We start from the raw sequence: 9,979 nt of genomic DNA on the forward strand, positions 1-9,979 counted from the left end.
TGTGTTGTGGAAGACTTTGTTCCAAAAAAAAAAAAAAAACAAAAAAAAAACCCAAAAAGAATTAGTTCCCATCAGGGAAGAGAGTATGTGGTTCTCTCCTAGCACCCAGGATACCCTTAAAAGCCATTCTCCTTGACTAGCTTTTCCCCTAAGCCCACCTCCTACACTCACTACTGAGTCCCTTCATAGCTGCTTGCTTCTCAAAAATGAGGAGCAGAGGAAGGACAAAGATATCGGACTTCATCTTGCCAGGAAAGCCTTGGCTGAGAGCTGAGTTGAGTTTCTCATGTATGCCTTCCCTTGACTGTGTGTGTCAGGGGTCAGCCAAAGTTACAAAAGGCCCTGCCCTTTCTTCGATTATCAGTAAATGCCAACTTCCCCACTCCTGCTCAACAGGGACCACTGTCAGAGTCCCCAAGGACTTTGCAAAGGGATACAACGTTGGAGGCCTTTGTCTTCCCCTATAAGCTCCAGCAAATCTTTATCAACACTCATAGATCATCATGCTAAGCCTTCTGTATTTACAGAAGAAACTCAGTCCAGAGAAAAGAGACTTACTTCAGGTTACAAAACTAATCCTTCCATGATGCCATCATTTATTTTTTTTTTAATTTTTTTTAACGTTTATTTATTTTTGAGACAGGGAGAGACAGAGCATGAACGGGGGAGGGTCAGAGAGAGAGGGAGACACAGAATCCGAAGCAGGCTCCAGGCTCTGAGCTGTCAGCACAGAGCCCGACGCGGGGCTCGAACTCACGGACCACGAGATCATGACCTGAGCTGAAGCCGGATGCCTAACCGACTGAGCCACCCAGGCGCCCCCATGATGCCATCATTTAAATACTCCATCACAGAAGCGCCTGTGTGGCTCAGTTGGTTTAAGCGTCCAACTCTTGATTTCAGCTCAGGCTCATGAGATCAAGCCCCTTGTTGGGCTCTGTGCCGACAGCGCAGAGCCTGATTGGGATTTTTTCTCTCCCTCTCTCTCTCTCTCTCTGCCCCTCTCCTGCTCACTCTTACTCTCTCTCCAAATAAATAAATAAACATAAAAAATTTAAAAAATATTTAAATACTCCATCACAAATGTAACCCTGTACTTCTCCCTGTTTCAAAATGGTCTTGAGACAACATTCTATTTCACTGAGGAGGAACAGTCATAGAGGTAGAAAGACATTGAAGACAAATGAAAGCCAAACAAAGAAGACTTCAAGAAGTAAACAGTGTGCACCAGTTACAAAACTGACTGTGAAGTTCATCACAATAAAGACTGACATGTGCCCAAAGCTTTACTGTCTCCAGCTGCTGCTAGTAACCTTAATTACAGAAGATTAATACAATTGTTGGGTTGAGTTTTCAGTTGGAGGATAGAGAACAGAAGTAGTCTTTTCAAGAAGTCCGAATTTGCAATGGAATGGGAGTCTGGGCTGTACCTGTGGGTAAGGTGAGCTCCAGAGATATTTTCAAAGGATGGGAGGAATTTGACAGGTTTTAATGGTGATGGCAATGAGTATTGGATAAAGAAGTAAGAGTGTTGGTTTTTCTATCGAGTTCTTTTCAGTAAATCTACCTAAACAACAAAATTAAATTTTTTAAATGTTCATTTATTTACCAAGAGGGGGTGGGGAGAGGAAGAGAGAGAAAGAGAGAAGGAGAGAGAGAGAATCCCAAGCAGCCTCTGTGGAGCCCAGCAGAGGGCTCGATCTGTGAGATCATGACATAAGCCAAAATCAAGGGTCTGATGCCCAACTGAATGAGCCATCCAGGTGCCCCCAAATTAATTTTTTAATAAAAAAATTTCCTGCATCAATAGTAAACAGCTACAGCCCAATAGTCTGTGAGGAATGTTTGCCACCATCGATGAATTTATTAATATATTGAGAGAGGATGCAAAGAGAATATTTCCAACTTATCTGGAGAAGTGCAGCTTTCTGCAAATGTGAGAAGGTCCTGAATAGTCCAAAGAGCATTCCTTTATTTGACCCATGAAATTGGCTAGTGGACAGACCACAGGACCAGTGAAGCATCCCAATAGTGACCGTGTGTGGATTCAAAACACCATGGAAGGTGGTTCTGAAGGAAGGATGGCTTTGACAACATATTTCCAATCATTCTATCCTAAAATCCTGATCTACTTGTAGGGAATGCCATATGTAAAGGGAAAGATAAACCAAGCTTTTTATGTAAAGAACAGAGATTAAAAATTACTAAGTTGTCAAACATAATGCATGTGGGCTAAATGGTTTCACTAAGCCATTCTGAGCTCCCACCAAGGTTATGTGTGTGCCCCAAGGGTGATAATATCAAAAGCTGAGGGGCAAAATTTCCCTTGGGCAGAGACCTGAGCAGATTAGGTTGAAATGTTCCTGAACTATAATTGTCTACAGTGCCTACTGTGCCCTAATTACCTTTGTACTCCTTCCTGCCATTCCCTCAGGAAAATGCCAGAAACCACTCTGTTCCAGGTGGGCCAGTAGAAGAAAGGATCTGACAGCATTAATTTTAGTTATGAATCCAAGAACAAAATCTTTGTCGCATCCTGTGTGCAGAAGATACAGATAAAACAAAGGGGCTGAAGATTTGCAAAAACAAACCAGAAAATCGCAGACCAAAAATAGCATGAGATTATGATATTCATATTAGAATACAATTCAGGGGTGCTTAGGTGGCTCAGTTGGTTAAGTGCCCGACTCTTGGTTTCAGCTCAGGTCATGATCTCATGGCTGTGGGATCGAGCCCCACAACAGGCTCTGTGCTGACAGCAGGGCTGACAACATGGAGCCTGCTTGGGATTCTCTCTCCCTCTCTCCCTGCCCCTCCCCTGCTCTCTCTCTCTCTCTCTCTCTCTCACTCACTCTCTCTCTCTCTCAAAAAAAAAAACTTTAAAAAATAGAATTCAATGAAATTTGAAAAAAATGCATTTCAAAATTTAAAAAAGAATGTATTGATACAAATGAAAGAAGCAATCAGTGTTTTCAAAAGCAGAAAAGTGGTATTATCGGTGAATAAGTCCTTGGTATGATGTCTTGATAGGGAAAGGAAAAGCTCCTCCTGGAAAAATCAAGAAGAGGGAGGAAAATATTAAAATATGTAAGATTTGATATGAGAATGGGAAAATAATATGCCCAAAGGAAAAAAAGAGGGAATTTTACAGTGTTTTGCTCAGTTCAATGCAAAATTACTTGACAACATAGAAAATGTTACAGAATGAATTACCTCATTGCTTTAAGAATAGATAGAAAACCCAAACTGTACAAATATGAAAGAGGTACGGGAAATTGTCTATTCAACTCTTGCCTTAGTGCCACAAAGCGCTAGGCCTAGATGATTTAATATAGAGCAATAGAATGAGAGAAATCATAGTAGAAAGCTCCTGCAGAAACTTCCTTAAGACTGTTGAAGGAGAAATGGTTGCGGAGAAAGTTCAAGCCCCACATTAACATGTACAGGAGCAGGATGGGTGACAGGGACATTCACCGGGCTGATAATTTGGATCAGCTGATACAGCAAAGCCCACCCCTCTCTACCACTTGTATTTGGAGTAGTGTTCATCTCCAAGAGTTTTACAGCTAGCAAGACTACCCATCAAAAATGAAAGAGAAATTAAGACACTCCCAGAAAAATAAAAACTGAAGGATTTCATCATTGCTAGACATCACCTATGAGAAATGCTAAATGGAGTCCTTGAGGAGAAATGGAAGAACACTCCACAGTAATCCCAAACCAGAAAAAGAAACAAAGAACAATAGTAAAGGTAAATATTTCATCCACATTCCTGGTTACAGCTGCCATAATAATTCAGCGTATACATGTGCCACCATTGATTAATCACCCTCCTTCCTGTGTGTGGGCATTTAGTTTGTTTCCAGTACTTTGCACTTGCAAACAATACTGCAATTAATACATTTACTTTAATTCCACACTTTGGCTTATATTGTTCTATGGGTTTGGAATTGCTACTGGACAAGTATCACTCGCCACTGGAAGGTATAACCCTATACTTTCGTTCAGGGTGAGGCTAAACTAATGTGTCAATGGTCGTTTTTGAAAAACTCCTAAATCCCCCTGCCTTGGTCTACCTCCTGTGGAAAGAAAAATGATTTGAAATCAGAACAGATAGTTCCCTTTCCCAGCTCTGCTCCCGACTCCTAAACAGTTTTCCCATCTGTAAGGAGGATGCGGTTTTCTGATCCTGTCCACAGGGATTTCAACTCCAAACTCAATGTAGGGTTGTGGCTTGGGGCATCTGTTATGAGCTGCAAAGAACCTGGATGCCTGGGGACAGACACACATGGCTGGCTAGAACAGAGTCTGCAAGGTCCTGGAAAGTGGCTCAAGCGTAGCTAAGCTTATAGCGATACTCGTTCTTCTAACCCCGGGGTGCACAAAGACCCTGGAGAGGGGGTATCTGATTCTTTGTCTCAGCAACAGATAGGTGGTACTGGGGAACTGTGGGTCTCTTGTGGAGGGTGGTGTCAAACAATGACGTATTTTCTGGGCTCTTTACTCACAAGCCACACTGAACACTATCTCCAACACAGCTCCATGGATGTAGCTCAGAGATTCTGCCCAGGGTAAGAGGCAGTCTGTAACAACAGAGAGCTCTGAAGCTCTCCCCCCAAAACTGACTTTATTTAAAACAGAACGTGGGGAAGTTCAAGCCTATAGGCGCTCTTGAACACAATGAAGATTTTGGTGGTAAGCAATTAAGAAGAAGTTGGCAGCTCCGTGAGAGCAAAAAGCTCAGTGACAGGCCAACTAGTTGACTAATTTACAACTAGTAATTCCCTGAGAGATTCATGGAAAAAGAACCCTCCTGGGTGGGAACAAATCTCAAAGACTGACCTCATAGACTACTTCTGCAACGGGGCTCAAATAATTGGATAAAACTGTGAAACAATTTCTGCCACAGGGAATGTTTGGAAAAAATAGAGCAATCAATTGTCAATTTCGTGGAGCCTACAAGCTGGGTGTGATGCTGACAGCCACACAGCTTAACAGACAGCCTGGAAGAATGATGGTGATCTTTCTAAAGTAACACTCACAGGCTGGGACATGGGAAAGGACCTAAGCTTGTTAGAAATTTTCAGTATTTGAGTGTTTTTGGTATTTGGAGGGATCCAACGTGCTCTCACCCAGGGCAGTTTTGCCCCCCTGAGGACACCAGACAATGCCTGGAGACATTTAGTCACACCACAGGGGGATGATCTAGGCAGAGGCCAGGAATGTTGCCAAGCATCCTACAATGCACAGGAAAACTCTGATCCCCACAAAAAAAAGAATTATCTATCCCAAAATGTTAACAGTGCCAAGGTTGAAGAATCCAGGGTTGGGTGTCGTGGACCAGTACTTGTGTTCATCAGGGACAGTTAAGGAAAGGATGTGATTGGGTGTTGAGTCCTCCCTGAAAGGAGCAGTGTCAAGCAGACTTTGGTCAGCTGTCCTTCTGCATCTTAGTCTTTTTTTTTAAATTTTCTTTTTTACATTTACTTATTTTTGAGAGTCAGAGACAGAGCACGAGCGGGGGAGGAGCAGAGAGAGAAAGAGACACAGAATTGGAAGCAGGCTCCAGGCTCTGAGCTGTCAGCAAAGAGCCCGATGCAGGGCTTGAACCCACAAACCGTAAGATCATGACCTGAGCTGAAGTTAGACGCTCAACCAACTGAGCCACCCAGGCGCCCCTGTGTCTTAATCTTTATGAGACTTTGGTTCTTCCAGTGACTCTCTTGCTCACAATACCTAACGGTGTCCTAATCCATAGATTCCAGATTCTCAGCAGGAGATCTTCCGCTCTTGGTTTTATTTTGAAGATCAATTTTTTAAACCAGGAGTTTGTTTTGATTTTTAGTTTGTTTACTTTTTAGAGCCCATTGAACATATTTGGCAACATGCTTGCAATCTTCTAACTGGAATTTCCCATTGCAATTAATGTTTTCATAGCAAGTGCCCTATTTCAAGTAGAAGCCTATTTATGAAGGGACAGGACAAGTCTCCCTTTACTTCAGCTGTTAAGTCCACCCACAAAATTGTTTGAAAATTTTCAGTCTATTTTTAAAGGCTCTTTATCTTTATTTTGTTACAGATTTGGTTCTTTGTGCAGTTTACCCTTGAGAGACAGTGTTTCTGAAATGGCCCTAGTGTGTTTCCTGCTTTTCTAGTGCTCTCGAGGCCATTTTAAATAAGAAATTACCATATTTCATAGATCAAGTAACTTTCCTACATTCAATAACCAGTGAGAAAACATAGCAAAAGATAAGATTCCATTCACAAAAACAGACATATATATATATATATATATATACAAATAATTTTTTATTATATATATATTATATATATATATATATATATAATTTTTTATTATTATTTTAGAGATAGTGTGCAAGCATGGGAGAGGAACAAAGAGAGAAAGAATCCCAAGCAGGGCGTACCCTCAGTGCAGAGCCCCATGCAGGGCTCGATCCCACAACCTTGGGATCATGACCTGGGCCGAAATCAAGAGTTGGATGCTCAACCTACTGAGCCACACAGGTGGCCCAGATACACTATTTCTTACACTATAAATTTGATGCATTGCAATGAAATAACCAATAGTTAGGGTTTCTAAATGATTTAAAATTGTTCTAAATGCCACCTGATAAAGAAAGCATTTGAGATTTGCCAGGACAAAACTGATGATACATTATCATGGGAGGAGTTACCCAATGACACATTTTCCCCCTTGTGCTAGACTGTCAGGAATTTTATTTTATTTTGTATTTTATTGAGGTATAATTGACACATGACATTATATTAGCTTCCAGTGTATGGCTTATGACTACATATAAATATGCACTGCGAAATGATGACCACAGTAAGCTCAAGGACACATAAAAATTTTTAGTGTTTATTTAATTTTGAGAGAGAGACAGAGTGTGAGCGGGTGAGGCACAGAGAGACAGGGAGACACAGAATCCGAAGCAGGCTCCAGGCTGCCTGGAGCCCGACGCAGGGCTCAAACTCATGAACCATGAGATCATGACTTGAGCTGAAGTCAGACGCTCAACTGACTGAACCATCCAGTGCCCCAGCTCAATGACACATATTAATGCAACCAAAATTATCATAAAAATACACCAACATAGTTAGGACATACAGTAATGGTGGGGGCATACAGACACATGTCAATGGAAGAAAAGGGAAATTCAGGGCCTATAGGAATTTATAAATGGTAAAGGCAGAATTCCACATCACCAGAGAAGTGTCAGAAAATTCAGTACGTGATATTGAAAGAGATGGTCGGCAATTCCGGCAGGAAATACTGGATTTCTGTCCCATCCATTATCTCAAAACAAGTTTTAGATGATGAAGGATTTAAGTTATAAAAATACTCAAAGAAAACATGACTACAGTTTTGTATACTACTGATATGGAGACGACCTTCTGAAAGCCAGTTGATATAGCTAAGCACATACAAATGGAAAACTTTTGTAGGGCAAAAATCAATCAGAGAGTAGGAAAAACAATTCGAAATTGGAAAAATAAGAGTAAAGACATATGATGGAAATATACATTCTATAATGTATCAAAAGACTGTTTATAAAATAATAAAGAAAAGAGATGACCTAATAGAAAAATGAGGGGCGCCTGGGTGGCCCAGTCGGTTAAGCGTCCGACTTCGGCTCAGGTCATGATCTCGCGGTCCGTGAGTTCGAGCCCCGCGTCGGGCTCTGTGCTGACAGCTCAGAGCCTGGAGCCTGTTTTGGATTCTGTGTCTCCCTCTCTCTCTGACCCTCCCCCATTCATGCTCTGTCTCTCTCTGTCTCAAAAATAAATAAATGTTAAAAAAATAAAAAAATAAAATACAATCTTAAACAAATAAACATGACTCCTTTTTTATTTGGGCCTATGAGACTGGTTCCCCACCACTGATTTGGGCCAATTCCGTCTGTCACTGGCCTTTGCCTCCCTTACTGTGAAATGGGTGGCTTAGTCGCTTAGGACCTTTCTTGCTTGAGAAACACTCCAAGAGTCTCAGCAAAGGTCTCTCTGCCCTGTAAGGAGGAAATTGGCAAGAGAAGAGCAGAAAGATCAATGTGAGGACATCAAAATGATGCGAATGCCTCGTGATAATGGCTACCCGGGCCTTTTGTGCACTGTCTTCTTATCTTCTCCCCAAACCTGCATATCTTTGATTCTACTCTTTGTCTTGAGTGATGTTGTGACCATGGAATGCCTGCTGTGAACTTGATTTCTGGTTCAGGTAGAATGAATAGATCAACAAGTCTTTTTGGAAAGGCTACCAGTCCCCCAGGGTTAGTCAGCTAGTCGGCATCCTATGGAAAGAGAAAAAACAGTATCAGGACAGGTAGTTCCTGGCCCAGCTGTGCCCTTGACGCCTAGTGTGGACTTTGATGGCTCCCCTAGGCTTCAGGTTTCCCATTGCAGGAATCTGGATTATGGCGAAGGGGATTTCCAATCCAAATGCAGCAGAAGGTTGCAGCTCAGGGCATCTGTGACAAGCTGAGAAGCACGCGGTGTCGGTGCATGACCCTTGTCACGCTGACCTCCTCGGGGCAGACACACATGGCTGACTGGAACAGAGTCTCCTCATCCGAGGATATTCTGGACAAGGAGAGCCTAGAAAGCGATCAAAGAATGTCCAAAAATTATCAGTGACCCTGCCTTTTCAGCCCCCAAAGTGCACACAGAGCCTGCAGATATGACATCAGGGTTTTAACTCAGCAAAAAAACTCCTCAGCTGGAGAACGCTATGTCTTCGGGAGAAGCGCGGTAGCAGTTGAGCTGTTCCCAATTAACCTCTCAGGGTAATTTCACTAATATCACACAGCCTCTCATTTCCCGCCTTTCCCATCGTCACCACTACATGCAGAGTTATGAGGCAGTGGGTGGTTTCGAGGATGCCGGCCAAGAGGCCTTGGAGACCCTCCTGCTCCGATCCCCTTCCTTTTCACACGTGGTTCAACTACAGGCAGCAAGTTCGGCCAGACCCTTGAGGTGGGAGTGTTTTAGACAACGTTCATTTCTTGACTTCTAACCGTACACACACCGTTCCTGTAATGAGGGAGGCTCCTGCCAGGCTCGTCTTGGCAGTGGGAGGCTGAGGCCAGGTCCCCCGCAGATGATGGAAAGTCCAGATGCCTGCTGTCCCTGCCTTCTCTGCAGCCACCAAGTGTGGTTCAAACAGCACATGCACGGACTGTCACGGATGTGAGGACTAGTGGAAGTAAGCAGTAGACACGGGGACAGAAGGAAGTGAGGATTTATTCCAGCAGCCAATGGCTGCAGCATCTCACTGCCAGGGAGGGGGGGTGAACGCGATGGCCAAGGCTTTGGCCGCGTAGGCTAACAAGATGTGACGTCAGCTTGCCCGGAGGCAGCAGTGCTGTGCTTTATTGTGGTTCAGGAGGAAAAGACCGTGGGACAGTGTTATTGAATAAGTGTTCCCATAAAAACACCAGGCTGCAGACTGGGGAAGACCAAGCACCGTGTAGTGTGGAAAAGCGGAGAATGTAAACCAGGATTAAAATAGGAGCAGACCGGAGTCGGGCTCTGTGCTGACAGCTCGGAGCCTGCTTGGGATTCTGTCTCCCTCTCTCTCTGCCCTTCCCCTGCTCACATTCTGCCTCTCTCTCTCTCTCTCAAAAATAAAACATTAAATTTTTTAAAATAGGGGCAGAAAATTGATTTGGGGTTTATTAAAAGTCGCCTTGTGAAATAAATGACTGTCAAGGGAGAAACTGGTAAGACAGCTGTCTTGGTGTTTATTCAGCTCAGTATGAGAAGGCACTTTCCCAGGACATTCCCATGGTGACTAGGGAGTGTGGCCTCTGTTTCAGAGGCAGGAACCTTTATGCCATTCCCTTTGCAAATGTCACCTCAAAGAGCTTTGTGGGGAGTTTGGAACCTTATGGAAATCCACCGTGGAGAAGCTACTTAATGTCTGTTGACTGCCCACTGTGTGGGACGCCCTTCTTGTATGTTG

This window comes from Panthera tigris, chromosome A3 (assembly GCF_018350195.1).
Source record: "Panthera tigris isolate Pti1 chromosome A3, P.tigris_Pti1_mat1.1, whole genome shotgun sequence".
Classification (NCBI taxonomy): domain Eukaryota; kingdom Metazoa; phylum Chordata; class Mammalia; order Carnivora; family Felidae; genus Panthera; species Panthera tigris.